The 21,386-nt window shown below is 38.0% G+C and overlaps 1 pseudogene; it reads right to left on the bottom strand.

The window, feature by feature from the left end:
* Nucleotides 1-17,387: 17,387 nt before the first annotated feature.
* LOC110544401 (olfactory receptor 4C46-like) lies at nt 17,388-18,315 on the bottom strand (annotated as a pseudogene).
* Nucleotides 18,316-21,386: the final 3,071 nt, after the last annotated feature.

The raw sequence follows: 21,386 nt of genomic DNA, 5'->3' as shown, positions 1-21,386 counted from the left end.
ACACTGTGGTGTTATCTCTTGACTGGAAATTTCAATCTCTGATGTTGTGGTGCACACAGCTCAGTCTGGGACCGTGACCAGAGCACGCTGGTGTGTGGCTCTGGGCTGGCGACCAAGCGTCTGGGGGAACGGGGATCTCTTCCGGCGTTTAGCCGAGTGAGTTAAAGCTGATAGAATCCCCCACCATGGGGTATCCTCTCACCTGGGAAACACAATCACTTGTATTTTATGGCTGAGAGTTCTGATTGCTGGTCACTGTGCCGATCCTGCTGTGCTGCTGTCAGAATGAGAGTCCTCCCGGCACCGCCATCTTGCCCCCCTTTCCCTCCTTATACCCATGAAAGTAATTTTTAATGCATCCCTTTCCTCTTCATTAAAAAATTTGAAGGCAGTGAAAAACTCTTTCTTTAATTTATCTTTTTCATATTACGGTAAAGCTGATATATCTACTTATAATTAAAGATATCAATTTAGGAAACTTAGTAAAATAAAACTTGAAAGTCTAGCAACCATATTTGGTATTTCACTACCATTCTTTAATATAAAGAAATTGAATCAGGATTTGTAATAAAAAATGACTAAACATTACTATTGCTCTGTAGTACAGCTTGAGATTGGGGGTGGACATGCCTCCAGACGATCTGTTGTTGTACAGGATCATTTTGGAAATTCTGGGTTTTTTGTTTCTCCATATGAAAGTTGATAATTTTTCTCTCAAGATCCATGAAGAATTATGTTGGTATTTTGAGGGGAATTGCAGTGAATCTGTAGATGCTTTTGGCAGAATATCCATTTTCACTATATTAATCCTACCAATCCATGAGCACGGGAGATCTTTCATCACCTGATATCTTCTTCAATTTCTTTCATCAGAGACTTGAAGTTTTTCTCAAACAGGCCTTTCACTTGCTTTGTTAGAGTCACTCCAAGATACTTTATGTTATTAGTGGCTATTATGAAGGGTGTTGTTTTCCTAATTTCTTTCTCAGTCCTTTTGTCCTTGGTATACAGGAGGGCTTCTGATTTTTTTTTTGAGTTAATTTTGTGTCCAGCCACTTTGCTGAAGGTGTTTATCAGCTGGAGGAGTTCACTGGTTGAATTTTTGGGGTCACTCATGTATACTATCATATCATCTGCAAATAGTGAAACTTTGACCTTTTCTGTTCCAATTTGTATCCTTGATCTCATTTAGTTGTCTTATTGCTCTAGCTAGGTCTTCAAGTGCTATGTTGAAGAGATATGGACAGAGTGGGCAGCCTTGTCTTGTCCCTGATTTCATTAGGATTGGTTTGAGTTTCTCTCCATTGAGTTTGATGTTAGCTATAGGCTTGCTGTATATTGTCTTTACTATGTTTATGTATGTGCCTTGTATTCCTGATCTCTCCAAGACTTTAAACATGAACGGGTGTTGGATTTTTGTCAAATGCTTTTTCGGCATCTAAGAAGATGATCATATTGGCATAGAAATAGAATAGTGGTTCAATGGAACTGAAAAGAAGACCCCAAATTAAACCCACATACCTATGGATATTTGATTTTTGGCAAAGAAGCAAAAACCATTCAGTGGATAAAAGACAGCATCTTCAACAAATGGTGCTGGTCCAACTGGATGTCTACATGCAGAAAAATGCAAATAGATCCATACTTATCACCCTGCACAAAACTAAAGTCCAAGTGGCTCAAAGATCTCAACATAAAACCAGATACGCTAAATCGGTTTGAAGAAAAAGTGGGGAAGACATTGGAACTCATTGGCACAGGAGACAACTTCCTGAACAGAACGCCAACAGCACAAGATCTAAGAGCAACAATTGATAAATGGGACCTCATGAAACTGAAACGCTTCTATAAAGCAAAGGACATAGTCATCAAAACAGAACGACAGCCTACAGACTGGGAAAGGATCTTCACCAACCCTATATCTGACAGAGGGCTGATATCCAGAATATATAAAGAGCTAAAGAAGTTAAAAAGCACCAAATCAAGCAATCTAATTAAAAAATGGGGTATGGAGCTAAACAGAGAATTCTCTGTAGAGGAATACAGAATGGCAGAGAAAAACTTAAAGAAATGTTCAGCATCCTTAGCCATCAAAGAGATGCAAATCAAAACAACCCTGAGATTTCACCTTACACCCACCAGAATGGCTAAGATCAAAAACTCAAGTGACAGCACATGGTGGAGAGGTTGTAGAGAAAGGGGAACCCTTCTCCATTGCTGGTGGGAATGTAAACTGTTACAACCACTTTGGAAATCAATCTGGTGCTTTCTCAGACAATTAGGAATAGTACTTCCTCAAGACCCAGCTATACTACTCCTAGGCATATATCCAAAAGAGGCTGAAGTACACAACAAAGACATTTGCTCAACCATGTTTGTAGCAGATTTATTCGTAATAGCCAGAACCTGGAAACAACTCAGATTTCCATCAGTTGAGGAATGGATACAGAAATTGTGGTACTTTTACACAATGGAATACTACTCAGCAATTAAAAACAAGGAAATCATGAAATTTGTAGGCAAATGGTGAGATATGAAAAAGATCATCCTGAGTGAGCTATCCCAGAAGCAGAAAGACACACATGGTATATACTCACTTATATAGACTTATAATATGCAGGGAACCAAAATGGTGGGGGGGGGGTTAATACGACCTGGAGAGGACAGGAGTTCCACAAGGACTAAATATATCTGGGCACAGGGGCCTTTTATGAGACTGTTTCTCCAAATAAGGACCATGTTCAGAGCCCCTGTTCAGATGTAGCCCTTGGTAGCTCAGTATCCAAGTGGGTACCCTAGTAAGGAGAACAGGGACTGTTTCTGACTTGAACTCAATGGCAGGCTCTTTGACCTCACCCATCCCCGGGAGAAGCAGCCTTGCTAGGCCACAGAGGAGGACTTTGCAGCCAGTCCTGAAGACACCTGATAAACTAGTATCAGATGGAAGGAGAGGAGGTTCTCCCCTATCAGTGGACTTGGAAAGGGGCAGGAAGGAGATGAGGGTGGGAGGGTGGGATTGGGATGGAAAGAGGGAGCAGGATACAGCAGGGATACAAAGTTAACAAACTGTAACTAATATTAAAAATAATAAAAATTAAAAAAATGAAAATGACAAAAAAATGACTAAACATGAGACTATCTGAACTCATGAAAGTATCAACATCTCTTCAGCATACTTGTTTCTTGAATATAGCTATGATTTCAATATCCATGAGTGAGGTTGCTAAATGAGATGGTAGTTCCATTTTTATGTTTTAGAAGATCTGTAGTATTTACCATAAAGGTTGTACTAGCTGCATGGTTTCAACAGTTCCAATCACCACATTTGCTCCAAATCTTTACAACCACATACCATCTTTAATCTTTTAAATTTAGAATTTTTATTTAATTTTTAGAATTACATTCATGAATATTGTAATTACACAATTTCTATACCTCTTCATGTAGGCATAAATAAAATTAAAACGGGAATCTCAATAAATATGAATCACAATTAGCAATATTTTTGACAAATGCAACATGCTAAATATGAGTTGATAATTTTAGAAATCCATATGACATAAAAGTTGCCATCTTACTCATTTTAAATCACACAATTCATTATAATGTCTTGACATACTGTTTGTAAATATTGACCTTACCCAAATCATAATTATTTTCATCTTCAAAAACTGATATGAAAAAATTAAATAATTTACCATTTCTCCCCTCAGGCATAATTCTCCTGTTCGTCTCTATGGATGTGACAATTCTAGATATTTGTCATAACTAAAACTTGGATAAAAAAGGATTTATTTCTCTTATACGTCCAGATAAAAGTCCACTATAGAGGGAGGTGAAAGCAGCAACTCAGGTAGGGCTGGAACCTGGGGGCATGAGCTGAAGTAGAAATGATGAGTGAGTACTTGCACTGGATTGCTCCTTCTGGACTATCTGAGCAAGTGTAGAACTTCACACAGTGGGCTGAGCATTCCCACAGCAATCATTAATCAAGGGAACACCATACATTGAATCTGATAGAGCATTTACTCATTAGAGATTCCTCTTCTCAGATAGCTCTATCTTGTGTCAAATTGATGATGAATAAAAGAAGAAAGAGTGAGCAAAGAAAAGAAAAAGAAAAAAATGAAAGAAACAATCAACTTACTAGAAAAGTGCCTCATAGAAATGGAAGTTGTTCATCAGTCAGTTCTGTGAAGTTATTTCAATAGCCTGATGTTTCATCCTTGTTTTAGCTTTGCAAAAATTTTCTTTTTTAAAAATACTTCATCTTTTTCTGACATGAACTCAATGGCTGGCTCTTTGACCTCTCTCCTCCCCCAGTGAAGGAGGAGCAGCCTTGTTAGGCCACAGAGGAGGACATTGCAGCCAGTCCTGAAGATACCTGATAAGCTAATGTCAAATGGAAGGGGAGGAGGACCTTCCCTATCAGTGGACTTGGAAAGGAGCAGGGAGGAGATGAGTGAGGAAGAGAGGGTGGGATTGAGAGGGAACAAGGGAGCAAGCTACAACTGGTATACAAAGTTAATAAACTGTAACCATTATTAAAAAAAATAAAAACTTAATTAAAAAAACACTTTATCTTCTGTATTATGCTCATATCACATTTTGTTTTTTGTCCCACTGCTGATTAAAATTTAGCTTATTATGTTTGTAATTTACTTTTTGAGATTATTACATAATTACAATCTCTCCCTTTATTGTTCTTCCCTCCACAACTTCTCATATAGCCTTCCCTGCTCTCCTTCTAATTAATTGCATTTTTCTCTCACTAATTGTTATTATATACATCTATATCTATAGAAACATATATTCTTAAATGTAACCTACTCACCCATATAATGTTGCCTGTATTTATATTTTCAGCCCTGACCATATGGTACTGGACACCAATTAGTTTGCTCTTTCTCAAGAAAGGCCATCTCTCCTGCTCCCAGAATCCTCAGTTGCCCATAATTTTTTGGGTAAGGTTTCTCCTTGTAGGCCTTTCCTTGCTGAGTTGGGCCTGCCCATTGGTATATTCTTGTTCAGCTCATCTTTAGGCAATCATGTTGGTGACTATGTAATTTCTAATGACTTGTTTTTGGTTTATCAGTACTTCTACTTTACTAAGTTATGCAGTTTTAAGGTCAGTAATTATATTTTTGGCTCTAAGTTTCTGCTGTTTCTTTTTTAAGTTTATAACTCTGCTGATAGTCTGTTTGTTCAGTGTCATTTGCCTGAGTTTGAAGACCATCTTTATGGTTTTATTTTGAATTGTTAAACAGATAAATTATATATCTTTGACCTGTAGGGTTTGTTAATTTGTTAAAATTTATTTTATTTATATATTTGAAATATGTACTCATGTTACTTTATATGCCTTATGCTTTTCTCCTACAATGCTTACTATATATGTAAATATACATATATATATCACTAAGTATATATGTGTAAATACACACACACTTGTGTGTGTGTGTGCATCACTCAACTGCCATGAACAACATTAATGGAAGATGTTCAACAAGTTCTTCAGTGCATCTCCCACAGGTTGAACTATAGTCTATAGTCTATGCTAAATCACAGGCTAAGAATGGGATCTACTGTCCTCTGTTTCTTTTTTGTTTGTTTGTTTTTTGTTTTTTTCTTCCAGAAAGAAGGCAGAAGTAGGGGATACTTTCTTTTTTCTAAATCAGAATATGGGTAAAAGAGATAAGACATTAAAATCACATTTGATCACAGGTCTCCTGCAGAATATGCATCTGATAAAGAATTAATACTTAAATAATACGTAAAAGAAATAATCCAGTATCATAAAAACTAAATAAATGAATTGAAATAGGCAAGTTCTCCCATCTGTCAAAATTATATTTAGCAAAAAGAATACATATCAACCATACAAAAAAAATTATAGGCAACTGAGAAAGCTTGGGAAAGCATACCAGTTTGTGGTTCAGTGCCAAATGGGAAATCCTGAAACAATAGATACAAGCAAGATTATATGGTCTCAATGAGTTATATTTATAATATATATGTATATACAAATACATATTTGTATGCAATAATAATTCCTGAAAAACAAAGCCATGTGACCTTGAGGGAGAACAAGGAGAGGGAGGGCTTAGAGGAAGAAAGAGAAGAAAAATTTTAATCTTAAAGATAAAATAAAATAAGGAATGAAAACAAATTTCCAATAACTATAAGAGAAATGCTGTCTGAGAAACTTTTCTTGAGGAAATGCAACACATACATCTATTCACCCAGATATGGAGTCCACAACAACCAAAAGTACAGATACCACCAACATCCAATTTTGTGAATCTACGAGTTTTTTTGAGATTATGTATAGGCATATGGGTAAGGGGTTACTTACTGAAGTAAAAATGGCTCAAGTACAGCTGTATCACCAAAACCTATGCTGCTGTGGGTGACAGACCACAAGCTGAATCCCTGGGGGACACTGCATCTACAGACAGTTGGACAGATTGAAGAGTGTCTTTTCCAGGCAGCAAGGTGTTCTCAAGCTCTTCTAGGCAGCAGGGGTCCTTTCTTGTTTCTTCAGGCAGCTGGACTTTTCTTGGTCTTTGCAGTTTGCCTTATTGAGAATGGTTTTCAGCGGTCTTTATTGTTTACTGTTGGGAGGAAGGGGGCTTAGTGAATTTATTTGGTCAGTTTAAGAAACTTACTGAATCTGTTCTGAGTTGTTTACTTTCTATCAGAAGGAGCTTCGCTGTAGGATGGCATATCTCTGAGGAAATTTACATAATAAAAAGTGTTCAGTATTAGCAAACATTTGAGAAGAGCGAATAAAAAGTACAAGAAGACAATATTTCATCCCAATTACAAATGTTTCTATCAACAATACTAAATGTTACAAGACTGGTAAGGGTATAGAAACAGTTCAATCTCTGTAAAAGGATATAGATTAACATAGGCATTATGAAGAACTGTTTGGAGATTTAAAAAAAGGTAGAAACAGAAATTCACATGACACAGTAAGCACGCTATAAAGTATTGTGAATACAAGTAAAAGAAACTTGTTCTAAGTATTACCATTTTGTTTTCAGATTCCATTTGATCAATAGGTATAAACTAAATTCGAGGTTCCAGGCTCTAGAGGAGCTGGGAATTCCCAATAGCTGAACAGCTTTTGTTATAAAGAGACAGATGTCTGAATCCAGCCATCTCAAAGAGAACTTATAAGGAAACAGTTGATTGACTCCAGCCATCTCAGGAAAGACTTCGCCATCTTGGTGGCAGAGTCAGCTAAATTCATGTTCTCAGGCCCAGGAACCTACTCTCATCCTGATTGAATGAAACACATTTGCTCAACCCATTATGTCAAAATAAGATTGGTACAGGCCATTCAGCTCCCCCTCACTTTATGGTTTCAACTTTTTTAAATTTTTTCTTTATTAATTAAACTTTATTCACTTTTAATCCCCCCCCCGTGGTTCCCTCCTTTCTCCCATCCCAATCCCTCCCTTTCTCCACCCTCTGCATGCATGCTCCTCCCCAAGTCCACTGATAGGGGAGGACTTCTTTTCCTTCCTTCTGATCCTAGTCCATTAGGTCTCATCAGGAATGGCTACATTGTCTTCTTCTGTGGCCTGGTAATGCTGCTTCCCCCTCAGGGGGAGGTAATTAAAGAGCAGGACAATCAGTTCATGTCAGAGACATTCCCTGTTCCTATTTCAATGGAACCCACTTGGATACTGAACTGCCATGGACTACATCTGTGCAGGGGTCTTAGGTTATAGTCCTTGGTTTGAGTATCAGTCTCAGGAAAGACCCTTGTGTTCACTTTTAAACATACCATACATAGCTCTTCAGTATACTTCTTGAGGGTCTGACTAGAACAATAAGAGAACTAAAGGAGATCAAGGGGTTACAAATGGGAAAGAAAGAAGTCAAAGTGTCACTATTTGTGGATGACATGATAGTATACCTATGTGACCTCAGAAACTACCATAAAGCTCATATAGTTGATAAATATCTTCAAACAATTGGCTAGATACAAAGTTAATTAAAAAAAGTCGTCACCCTCCTGTATAAAAATGACAAATGGGCTAAGAAAGAAATTAGAGAAATAACACCTTTCACAATAACCACAAATAATATAAAATATCTAACCAAGCAATTAAAAGACCTGTATGATAAGAAGTTCAAGTCTCTGAAAGCAGAAATTGAAGAAGCTATCAGAATATAGGAAGTCTTCTGTGCTCAGGGATTGCTAAGATTAGCATAGTAAAAATGGCCATCTTACCAAAAGCAATCTATAGATTCAATGCAATTACCATCAAAATACCAATAAAATTCTTCACAAAACAAGAAAGAACACTTTTCAATTTCATATGAAAAACCAAAAACTCAGAATAGCTAAAACAGTTCTATACAATAAAAGAACTTCTGGTGGTATCTTCATCCCTGATTTCAAGCTGTACTACAGAGCAGTAGTAATAAAGATTGCATATTATTGGCATAGAAACAGACTGATTGATCAATGAAATTTAATTGAAGACTCAGAAATAAACCCATACACCTATTGAAACTTGATATTTTACAAAGAAACCAAAATTATACAACGGAAAAAAGGAAGCATATTTAACAAATGGTGCTGTTACAACTGGATGTATATATATATATAGAAAATCCAAATAGATCCATATTTATCACTTTGCACAAAACTCAACTCCAAGTAGATCAAAGACCTCAACATAAAACCAGAAACAGTAAATCTATCAGAGGGGAAAGTGGGAACCACCCTTGAACTTACTGGTTTAGGACACAACTTCCTGACCAGAACCCCAACATCTCAGACTCTAAGATCAACAATCAATAATGGGGACCTCATAAAACTGAGAGCTTCTGTAAAGCAAAGGACACTGTCAACAGAACAAAAGGTCAGGCTACAGATTGGGAAATGATCTTCAAATCCTACATCTGAAAAAGGTCTAATATGTAAACTATATAAAGAACTCAAGAAAGTTAAACACCAACAAACCAAATAACCCAATTAAAAAATGAGGTAGAGAGCTAAACAGAGAATTCTCAACAAAGAATCTCAAATGGCAGAGGAGCACTTGAAATACTCAACATCATTAGTCATTGGGGATATGCAAACAAAAATGACTCTGAGATTCCATCTTACACCTGTCAAAATGGCAAAGGTCAAAAACTTAAGTGACACACATGCTGGCAAGAATGTGGAGAATGGGAAACACTCCTCCATTGCTGATGGGAGTGCAAACTTTTACAACCACTTTGGAAATCAATCTCAGAAAATTGGAAATAATACTACCTCTAGACCCAGAGATGCCCCAACATACCACAAGAATATTTGTTTATAATGGCTTCATTTATAATAGACAGAAGCTGGAAACAACGTAGATGTCCTTCAACAAAAAAAAATGGATAAAAAAATGTGGTACATTTACACAATGGAATACTAATCCACTATTAAAAACAAGGAAATCATGAAATTTGCAGGCAAATGAATGGAACTAGAAAGGTAACATAGACCTGAGTGAGGTAACATAGACCCAGAAAAATACACATGGTATGTCCTCACTTATAAGTAGATATTAGCCATTATACTACAGGATAACTATAAAACTAATCATGGACCCGAAGAAGCTAAGTAACAAGGGTGGCCCAAGAGACATCTTTGAATCTCACTCTGATGGGGAAATAGAATAGACAGTGGAAGAGGAATTAGAGAAGGTGTGGAGAGTGAAACAAGGGGGATTTGGACCTGGGAAGAATGAGAGAGGATATTTGTGGGTCTGGAGGGAAAAGGGAAACCGAAGGCAAAGGTGAGGTTATCACTGAGGTAAGCTAGAGACCTGAGACATGGTAGGCTACAGAGAGGATATGGGGAAATGAGTTAGTTGTTCAGAGATAATGATATGTTTATAGAAAGTAACCTAACTTAACTATTCTCTGAGAGTCTCGCCTCCATCAGCAGCTGCTGGAATCAGATGCTGAGACTTACAGGCAAGCATCAGGCAGAGGTCAGAAGTCCTGTGGAAGAGTGGGAGGGAAGGTTAGAAGGACCTGGAGGGGACAAGAATGCTGCAAGAAGACCAAGACTGTCAAATAAACTAGATACATGGCACCTTACAGACAGAAGCACCAATCAAGAAATGTGCACAGACTTGACCCAGGAAACTACCCAAATGTAACTGATGGGGCATTTTGATCTTCATGTGGGTATTCTAGTAAGTTGAGAGGGTGGTGTCTATGATAAGGAATCTGTTGCTTGTTTTAATGGCTTTGCCCTAGCCAGGCTGCCTTGTGTGGCCTTAGTGGATGAGAGGGATCTAAGTCCTTATATAACTTGATATGCTAGGTGGGCTGGAGGGGGAGGGAGCTCCACTTTTCTGAAAACAAGGGGAGGGAGAATAGGGTAAGAAGGGTGGGAAGGAGGGACCAGGAAGAGACAAGGGAGGGGGATATAATCAGGATGTAAAGTAAACATATACATTAAAAATAAATTTATAAAAAAAGAACACTTCTGGGAAAGAATTCATTTCCAATGGCTCTATTAGGACAACTCATAGAATATGTTTAGTGGTATTTATCAATGTAAAGCATTAAAAATGAAATGCCAGTTTACATTAGATAGATAGATAGATAGATAGATAGATAGATAGATAGATAGATAGATAGATAAAATGCTGTCTTCAGGGTCATAGTTCAGCTCCCGACTCTGCAGTCCTGATCAATCAATCATTAGCAGCATGATTGCAATAAAATTTTGTTATCAGCATTGTCTTGGTGTTTGAGTTATGTTGGATTTAAGTGGATCCCACAACACTGAGTACATATACACATGAAAAGACATCATCATGTCTAAGGAGATATCAGCATCCCTATCATCATTTTATTTTTATTAACAATAGGCAAGGCTAAATAAGTGAATACATACCATGTGTGTCTTTCTCCTTCTGGGATACCTCACTTAGAATGATCTAGATCCTACCATTTGCCTGCAAATTTCATGATTTCCTCATTTTTAATTGCTGAGTAGTATTTCATTGTGTAAAAATACCACAATTTCTATATCCATTCCTCAACTGATGGACATCTGGGTTGTCTCCAGGTCTGGGTATTACACATATAGCTGCTACAAATATGGTTGACCAAATGTCCTTGCTATGTATTTGAGCCTCTTTTGGATATATGCCTAAGAGTGGTATAGCTGGGTCTTGAGGAAGTACTATTCCTAATTGTCTGAGAAAGCACCAGATTGATTTCCAAAGTGGTTATAGAAGTTTACATTCCCACCAGCAATGGAGGAGGGTTCCCCTTTTTTGATTTTAGCCATTCTGGGGGGTGTAAGGTAAAATCTCAGGGTTGTTTTGATTTGCACCTCCCTGATGGCTAATGACGTTGAGGATCTCTTTAACTGTTTCTCTGCCATTCTATATTCCTCTACAGAGAATTCTCTGTTTAGCTCCATACTCTATTTTTTAATTGGATTGCTTGATTTATTGCTTTTTAACTTCGTTAGTCCTTTACATATTCTTAAAAAGATAAACAAGAAAGAGGACGTAGGGTAAGATGATCAATCCTCACTTAGAAAGACAATTGGGATGGGCATTGGATGTAGGAGAAATAAGTAACAGGACAGGAGCCTATCACAGAGGGCCTCTGAAAGACTCTACATAGTAGTATATCAAAGCAGATACTGAGACTCATAACCAAACCTTTGGCAGAGTGCAGGGAATCATATGAAAGAAGGGGGAGTTAATATGACCTGGAGAGGACAGGAGTTCCACAAGGACCAAATATATCTGGGCACAGGAATCTTACATGAGACTGTTTTTCCAACCAAGAACCATGTATGGATATAACCTAGAACCTCTGCTCAGACATAGTCCATGGTAGCTCAATATCCAAGTGGGTACCTTAGTAAGGGGAACAGGGACTATTTCTGACATGACTGCCATTGAGGCAGTCTCTTTGACCTCCCCACCCCCCAAGGGAGGAGCAGTCCTGCTAGGCCACAGAGGAAAATTTTGCAGCCAGTCCTGAAGAGATCTGATAAGCTAGGGTCAGATGAAATGGGAGGAGGTCCTCCCCAATCAGTGGACTTGGAAGGGAGCAAGGAGGAGATGAGTGAGGATGGGTGGGAATGGGAGGGAATGAGGGATCAGGATACAGCTGGAATACAAAGTTAATAAAGTATAACTAATAATAAAAATAAATAAATAAAATGAAAAAAACAACAACAGGCAAGACATGTAACTAAGTGAAGTTACTAGCAAAAGCTAATTTTATACATAAAATTATAGACAATGAAGTCCTAGGCATTCATAAAATAGAAGGAAATTCTCTCAATGAGGACAAAGGTTGAGGGGAGCATTATGTTCCCTGAAATAATCTGGGTGTAAGACAGGTACAAGTCAATCTCATTTATGCTTGAAATATAAGTCAGTAGAAATCAGAGAATTAGTAGATTCATGGTTCCTAAAGGTCAGGGAATGGTGAGAGATGTAGGTCAGAGGACAGAGTTAGACACGAGGAGTGACATCAGATCTATTGCACAGCAATGTGACTATAGATAAAATAGTAATCCATCATATATTTAAAAACAGTTGACAGTACATTCTTCAGCTATCATCTGCCATCCTATATTTGTATATTCAAGTGTAAGCCTATTCATCATCCTTTTAAAAAAATATTAGTTACAGTTTATTAACTTTGTATCCCAGCTGTATCCCACTCCCTTATTTCCTTCCAATCCCACCCTCCCTCCCTCATCTTCTCTCTGCCCTTTTCCTAGGCCACTGAAAGGAGAGGACCTCCTCCTCTTTCATCTGACCCTAGCTTATCAGGTCTCTTCAGGACTGGCTACAAGTCCTCCTCTATGGCCTAGCAGGGCTGCTCCTCCCTTGGGGATGGAGGGAGTTCAAAGAGCCAGCCATTGAGTTCATATCATCTTTCTTATCTCTATTACAATTTCACATTTTAGCTCATAACCATGTACAATTTTAATTATTTATTAAAAGAAAATCTTGTGTTTGAGTAACATAAGTTATTATAGAAAATTAATATAAACTTTACTTCACGTATTGATAAAAGTAGAAGGTTGAAATGCTTTTAGTCTGAAATGAGAATTGAGATATTTTCCAGTAGATATGCATTAGAATGAACATTACAAATTGTTAAATTTTGCCAGATTTATTATGAAATCCATCTTCACATAGGAAGTTGACAAAGGATTGTTTCTTTTTTTTCCTTCCCAGTGGGACTATTTAGCATTAATGATGTAAAACACAGGAGTCTGGGGAAAGTCATTTTTCTAATGTGTCCTCTTACTTTCAATTAAGAAATATAACCCAGATACTTTGAAGAAATTATTTTTTATTTGTCCCCTTACATTTTAGTAAAACTGATGGCATACAATTATAACTAAAGGTATACTAATTTGGGATGTAGCTTAATCTTTTTAAAAATCATTAAGTTTTCATTTATTTTTATTTTCCTATGTGTATAACTGTTTTTCCTTGTGTCTGTGTATTGCATGTTTGCAGTGCCATGGAAGACAGAAGGAAGCAATGTACTGTCTGGAACTGGAGTTACTGATTATGAGCTATCAGGTAGATATTAGGGAACAAAATATCAAATATGAGATTATGGAAGATATTTCCAATTCAAACTATAACAATATATTCCTGATCTTCACAGGTTATGGCCATCTCATGATGTAAAAAGATGTGTTTAGTCTAACTTTAAGAGTGCACAATGTAAATAATGCACAGAATAAATGCTTCTTTTACAAAAAAGAAAAAAGGAATAGGATGGCAAAAATAGAGACAAGTAACTTTTTTTAAATTTTTTTTATTTTTTATTTTTATTTTTTTTTCTCAATGCAGTTTATTCAGGAACCTTGAACAATCTTCTGACACTGGGGAAAGCCAGCCCACAGCTTAAATAGCCTCTGGGTAGCCAACCCCAGCGTGCCACGTGGGCAATGCAGATAGGTCCACATACACGGAAGCAAGCCAGATCCTCAGCCTTGGCCACATATGGAGTTGTTTGTGACAGAGAGCACTCACCATCGGGAAGGTGGAAGGCGGAAACCAGCTCCATCTTTAAGGCTCAGCATTATGCAGCTCTCTACAGTTCCCCCTTTTTGTTTTAGACACATCAGGCAAGAGTAGAGGTCTGATCTCTGATATTAGAAATAAATTGGGACTTTGTACCAATGTTCATTTAGGTGTCATCCACCCAAAGAGCATCAGACCCGTCTGATACCTTTTTCTCAGAGGCGGGACCTGGGGCATCAACCTGCATGCAATCAGACTTGCTCTTCTCTGGGTCCAAAGCGGCTGACCCTGAGGGCAGTGCTTAGCCTCACATCCTGAGCGTAACATTTTAGCTTTTTATGGTAGCCAACCATGCTTGGGGAGACTGTCCTGCTTCAATGGCTGTAAAGGCCTGAATGATCATGGCTGCATTACGCTGTTGTGAGACTCTAATCTTGCATATACACCACAGGCAAACCAAGGAGACCAACACCAGAAGGCCTGCTAACGCTCCCTTGCCCGCCCATTTCTTCAGATGATTCATGGCTGCAGCAATCCATGATGATAATCCTGTGGCTAGTCCTGCGTCCACTCTGGTAGAATTTACCGTAACAATGGCCACTCTCAGCTGCTCCATCATAGTATCGAATTCTTCAGTCCAATTACCTAAAATATAGCTAGACAATTGTTTAGACAGATTTGCAGCATGGGAAAAATTCTCATATTGTATGCTAGTGACACAAAGTCCAGCATACTTCCATTGACAGCCAAGTTGAGCGATTTGCCATAGGGTATCAATTTGCTCCTGCACGAGGTCAATCCTCTGATTGAACACCATCAAGCCTCCTTTTAGTTGATCATTAATTCCTTTTTGTACATCTAAAGCATGGGCTACATTGGCTAAAAGATTATTTAGGGTCTGAGCAGTCTGCACAGTATGACTCATGACTAATGCCGGGGTGGTAGCTCCAACAGCCGCCAATGAGATGACAGTAACAATAGCAGCTGTAATTCCAAGATCCCTTTTCTGTCTGAAGAGAGTCATAGCGTGAGGGGCATCAACAGGCACAGGCACCCAGCGAGGCATGCGAGTAACCAGGGCATACCTAAATTCACTAGCATTCCAGCGTTGGGCAAAAAAGCAAGTTTCATTACCACAATTACTTGGCTCTATATGGGTAACAATGAATAAAAATGGGGGATATAAACAAACAGGTGTGGACTTATAGGAAATATTATGAGAAGCCTTAACCCTCTCGATGGAACATCCTGCATCAGTTCTAGAACTAGCAGTGGTGGTGTCCGAGGTCTGAGTAGGCTCAGGAGACCATTGCCCCCAGGGGCGAGACATGCTCCATGTAAATTGACTAACTCCATGTTTTCCTCCACTTTTGAAAGTCATTTAAGGTTCTTAAATTATCTTTTTTTTTCTTTTTTTAAATTTTTCATCAATTACACTTTATTCATTGTGCATCCCCCCATAAGCCCCTCTCTCCTCCCCTCCCAATCCCACTCTCCCTTCTCCCTCTGCATGCATGCCACTCCCCAAGTCCACTGATAGGGGAGGTTCTCCTCTCCTTTGTGATCTTAGTCCATCAGTTCACATCAAAAGTGGCTGTATTGTCCTCTACTATGGCCTGGTAAGGCTGCTCCCCGCCAGGGGGAGGTGATCAAAGAGCAGGCCAGTCAGATTATGTCAGAGGCAGTCCCTCTTCACATTACTATGTAACCCACTTGGACACTGAACTGCCATGGGCTACATCTGTGCAGGGGTTCTAGGTTATCTCCATGCATGGTACTGGGTTGGACAAGTAACTTTTTATATAGAAAGAATTAGAAAGAGACAAATTTCAAGTTCTGGCTTACATTTCTCAATGAGTAGAAAATAATACAATAGGAAAAGATGAGTATTTTTAAGTGTTAATAAAACTGTCTCCATATGCAGCAGAACCCTATCTTTCTATTGCAAACTGGTAGTTTCAGCTCAGAAGGATTTATCCTACATTTTCTGAGAAAACTATAATGGCCTTCTATGAAGACATTTTACTGCAAGAAAATTCTAATTTTCCTTAGGGAGCACTCCCACCACCCTGATAAGCTTCTAGACATACAGGTAGACTTATTCAATTCAAAATGTGATTTCTGAGTGGGTGTACTTCATTACAAAGGCTGTATGATTAATCTAATTTATCCATCACACCATTAGGTGTGATAATGGTGAAAAAATTACAAATTGTATGAGATCAACTGTATTTATGTGCACTCAGTAGGATAATTTGCATCATTATGTGCTGCAGCTCAGCCATTGATAGATAGCTCTGTTGAAATGTGTGGCAGCAACATGATCAAAAGCATGTCCACAGTGAGGAGGAAATGTATAAACAAATTTATAAATATGAATGTATAAACCACTTGAAAATAGAATACATATGACAGGGGTGTAATGAAAAAGTTAGAGAAAGGAGAGGGAGAAAATTATATTTTAATTTTTAAAAATTTAAAAAAATACGGGTGGGCAAAATGGCTCAGCATGTAAAGGTGCTTTCTGTGCTAGCCTGGTAACCTACACAAAGGTGAAGAAAGAAGACAACTGCCACCAGAGAAGACACTGACTTCTACAAAAGCACCACAGTAAGTATGCCAAACACATAATAATAATAATAATAATAATAATAATAATAAATATAACTGAAAGATTTGAAAATAAGAAGTATGAAAGAAGGGATTTTTGGTTAGGGAAATTGGAATTTTGGTATGATTTATCATTCGACTCCTACACCTAAATATATAAGCAATTAAGACATAATTTCGGTCTGTAATTATGTCTGTAATTGTAAACTGTAAACAGGTGCCCTGAATAGTTCTTTAATTGTCAGTCTCTTCAGTCTGTACCTACAGTGGGAAAATTATGTTGCACAGTAGAAAAATATCTATGCTAAGTTATTAATTAGATTATGGGATAACAAAGGGTCAATTGTCAGAATTTAACTTCCAAAGGCATTATTTGCATCATTACATAACAGAAAACATTGAAGGAAGAAGCCAGAATTTTCTATCCTGAAAATCTCTATAAACTTAGTTCATTGGATCAGAGATTTTCTAGAAAAAGGCAAATATATTCAATTGTCAGGCAGTGTGTGTGTGTGTGTGTGTGTGTGTGTGTGTGTGTGTGTGTAGTGTTTGTTAGAACAGTAAAGCAACCTAAATTGGGCTTTCCCGATTTGGGGCACTCATTTCTGCTTCCCCTTGTGTAACTCAAATGAGTAGCAGTTGTTTCTTCATTGTGTAAGTAAGACATTCATATAGAGATCATCTAAACTGTCCATTCCATTCTTTTTCCAGTCCATCTGAAGTCACATGATTGTGAGTTTATTTGTCATCTGGCTGAATTTTTCTACTAAACAATTTCCAAATGGCATTTTTCATCTGAGTATTTCTCAAGTTGTAGATTAATGGGTTTAGTATGGGAGTTATCATAGTATAAAATATAGCAACTGCCTTATCAATGGGTTATGTAGCTGCAGGTCTCATGTACACAAATATGCAAGGCACAAAAAATAAAACCACCACTGTAATGTGAAAAACACAGGTAGAGAGGGCTTTGCGCCTTCCTTCTGCACTGTGGGTCTTTAGTGAGTTTAAGATGACCATGTAGGAGATGAGCAGCAAGAGGAAGTTTAAGAGGCAGATGAAGCCACTGTTGGCACACAAAGAGGCCTAGAATGTGAGTATCTTCACAGGCTAGATCAAGCAAAGGGTTCAGATCACACATAAAGTGATCTATGACATTAGGGCCACAGAAAAGTAGTCCAATAATGAAAAGAATTTATATACTTCCATGAAGAGAGCCCCCAGCCCATGACACTCCCACAAGTAAGTTACAAAGTTGGCAATTCATGATGGTTGCATAGTGCAAGGGTTTACAGATGGCTACATAGCGGTCATAGGCCATCACAGTAAGCAAGATGACCTCAGCTCCTCCAAAGAAGTGTTCCCCAAAAACTTGGGTCATGCATCCATTGAACTGAATAGATTTTCTTTCATAGAGTGAATCAACAATCAGTTTAGGTGCATTGACAGAGGAGTAGCAGGCATCAATAAAGGAGAGATAGGCCAGGAAATACTACATAGGGGATCCCAGCAACTGGCTGTTTGTAATGGTTATCAGAATGAGCAAATTCCCCACCACAGAGAAGATATAGATGACCAAAACCACAGCAAATACAATTTTCTGCATGTGTGGGTTCTGTGTGAGTCCCAGTAGAATAAACTCAGTCACGTTGCTCCTATATTCCATCTAGTTTATGAGACAGTTAATTATATTTCCTAGAAAAATGAATATCCTCATGTTTCAGTAATTTCTGTATTTTAATAATTAGTACTTTGATTATGTTAATTAATGAAATACAGCAAGATTATTTTAATATTGCAGAAAGAGTTCTAGATATTTATGATTGTTTACGACTATGAAGTTGTCTCCTCAGTGAAGGTAGCTGAAAAGATTATGAACACGAGCAATGTTTGTTTATAAATACAATAAGCAATCTCAAGTCTGCAGAATTTTTTTTTCAATGCAGTTTATTCAGGAACCTTGAACAATCCTCGGACCCTGGGGAAAGCCAGCCCACAGCTTAAATAGCCTCTGGGTAGCCAACCCAGGCGTGCCACGTGGGCAATGCAGATAGGTCCACATAAATGGAAGCAAGCCAGATCCTCAGCCTTAGCCAAATGTGGAATTGTTTGTAAGTCTGCAGAATTTTATGGGATGACTCAGAGCCTAAACAGAGCTCAGATTCATAGAAACAGGTAAACACACAAAGGCTATTAGAATGTATAGTAGTTTAGTGCAGTAGACATCAAAGTGAAGGTGACTACTCTGCACTTGATTCATAAGAAATGGACAGCCAGAAAAGCTAAATCATGATCTGAATGGAAGGACAGATAGAACTTGAGTGATAAAGAACCTTGGATACTAACATCATAAACTGAGCCTTGGCCTTGGCTGAAACAGACTGGCATTCGTTGAACAACAAAATGGAACAGAACTGATGTGAAGTGTTCAGGGGAAATAGTACTGAGGATTTGGTGAAAGAACAAGTGATATTGTAAAAGAATCTGTAATATGATCTTTGGTTGACTCATCAGTCTCTGCAGGAACCACATAGGCCTAGATATTTTGGCTCTGTTGGTCTCCATGTGGAGCTCCTGTCCCCTCCAAGTCTTCCTATCTCCCCCTTCTAACATAAGATTCCCTGTACTCTGCTCAAAGTATGGCATGAGTCTCAGCATCTGCTTGGATACCCCACTGGTGATGAAGTCCATAGGCAGTTAGGTCTCCATGGGGGTCCCCTAGTAAAAGGAGTAGGGGCAGTCTTTGGCATGAACTCGGTTTCCTGCTCTTTCATCATCTTCCCTTGGAGGGGTGGCCTTATTAGGCCACAGAGAAAGAGGATCCAGACAGTACTGATGAGACCTGATAGGCTAGGGACAGATAGTAGGGGAGGAGGACAGATAGTAGGGGAGGAAGAGAATCAAGGCAGTCCTGCTGAGACTTGATAGGCTAGGGTCAGATGGTAGGTGGACTATAGAAGGGGCATAGAAAGCAAAGATGGAAGGAGAATGGGACCAGGAGGAGATAAGAGGGGGCTACAACTGTGATACAAAGTGAATGGATTGTAATAAATAATAATAATAATAATAATAATAATAAATCGAACAAAAAAGAACCTATAATATATGTCTGTGTGTTAACTCCAAAAGTCTGTGTTCTTGCACTGGGTTTTACTAAGTGCTTTGTACTTGATGGATGTTGCTATAAATAACCTGTATTGTTGTTATTCATTTATCGATATAAAGAAAAGAACTACTATCCATATATAAGAACAAAAACATTAAATGAAATTACTAAACACTGTCTGTGTACTAAGAGTTCTTTTAAACACTTACTAGTATAGTTCTTTATATACATAAACAGGTGGTTGCCATAATTTCCTTACAAATATTCATATGTCTTTTTGTGTAATATGATAGCAGAGAAATTATCTTTCCTGCCTCATGTAAGCAGAAAAATTGGAAGTATTACAGTATTTTGATTCTTTTAGTTATTTTAATCTCTCAATTTAAAGTATTATGCCCTTCAAATCATCCAACTGTATAACCCACATTGCCATGTAACACAGCTATTGGTTCACAAACTACCTTAGGTATGTATTAATGATTTATTTACTTGTATACTATTTCAGAAATAACTTCATTCGAGGCAAATTTATAGGCAAGCAGTATCATAGTCTTATCATAATGATATATTTGACATTTGAATCACTGAAACAGTGAGTGTTGCTATATTCTCAGAAGGACTCTTTCGTCTTAGCCCATCTTTAGATCATCCTTCTCATATATCATTGTAAAGCAGAGGTTGCAAAACACTGTGAAAATGTGCTGCATCAATGAAAGTACATCAATTCAAGGATTGTAGGCACCAAAGGAAAATTCTTGTTATTCTTTTTGTGATCCAGCTTGACTTCATTTTCTGCAACTTGACACACTTGCTTCATTATCTGTTCAAAAATGAGAACAAGAATGGCATTGCATAATTTGCTATGAGAACTAGTTAAGATGGAAAAGCATGTACTACAGGTCTGGGAACAAACACAAGGCCTTAAATTATTTATAAGCATGAAGATAAGTAGAACTGATAATTTGGGCAGCAATGGGGAGAAACAACCAACCTTCCAATAAGCTTAAGAAACACCTTAAAATACTTTCAAAGAAGCCACAGATATGTGTCTTCTTGTTTTGTTTTATTCTGTTTTTATTTTATTTATTTACTTTTTTAAGGTGGAGTTTCTCTGTGTAGCTCTGGCTGTCTTTGTAGATAAAGCTGGTCTCCAATTCAGAGATCTGCCTCTTGAGTGCTGGTATTAAAGGCATGCTCCACCACTGCCCAGCATGTAGTTGCAGAAATTTGTACTATCCATAGCACTTGACCTCAGAATGAATTATTTGTGTTTATTTCCAGGCCACAGAGGAAGAGAATCAAGGCAGTCCTGCTGAGACTTGATAGGCTAGGGTCAGATGGTAGGGGAGGAGGGCTCCTCCTTTCTGTGGTTGTGGGGAAGTGGGAAGGAGGAGGTGGAAGGAGGATGGGACCAGGAGAAAACAAAGGAGGGGCTACAATTGGATATAAAGTGAATAAATTATAAAAAAATAGATTATTTACAAAGCTTATATTTACTCACTTAATAGTCATTTGTAAGATTTTCACTGTGTGGTCAAGCTAAACCGTGTGCTCAACCTCTGATTAGCCGTAATTGTTAAAAGAGGTATCACACTGTGATACAGTGACAGATGCACTAACCCATGTATTCA

Source organism: Meriones unguiculatus, chromosome 3, assembly GCF_030254825.1.
Source record: "Meriones unguiculatus strain TT.TT164.6M chromosome 3, Bangor_MerUng_6.1, whole genome shotgun sequence".
NCBI lineage: Eukaryota > Metazoa > Chordata > Mammalia > Rodentia > Muridae > Meriones > Meriones unguiculatus.
The sequence above is the reverse complement of the archived record's forward strand: the minus strand, read 5'-3'. Positions and strand labels throughout refer to the sequence as shown.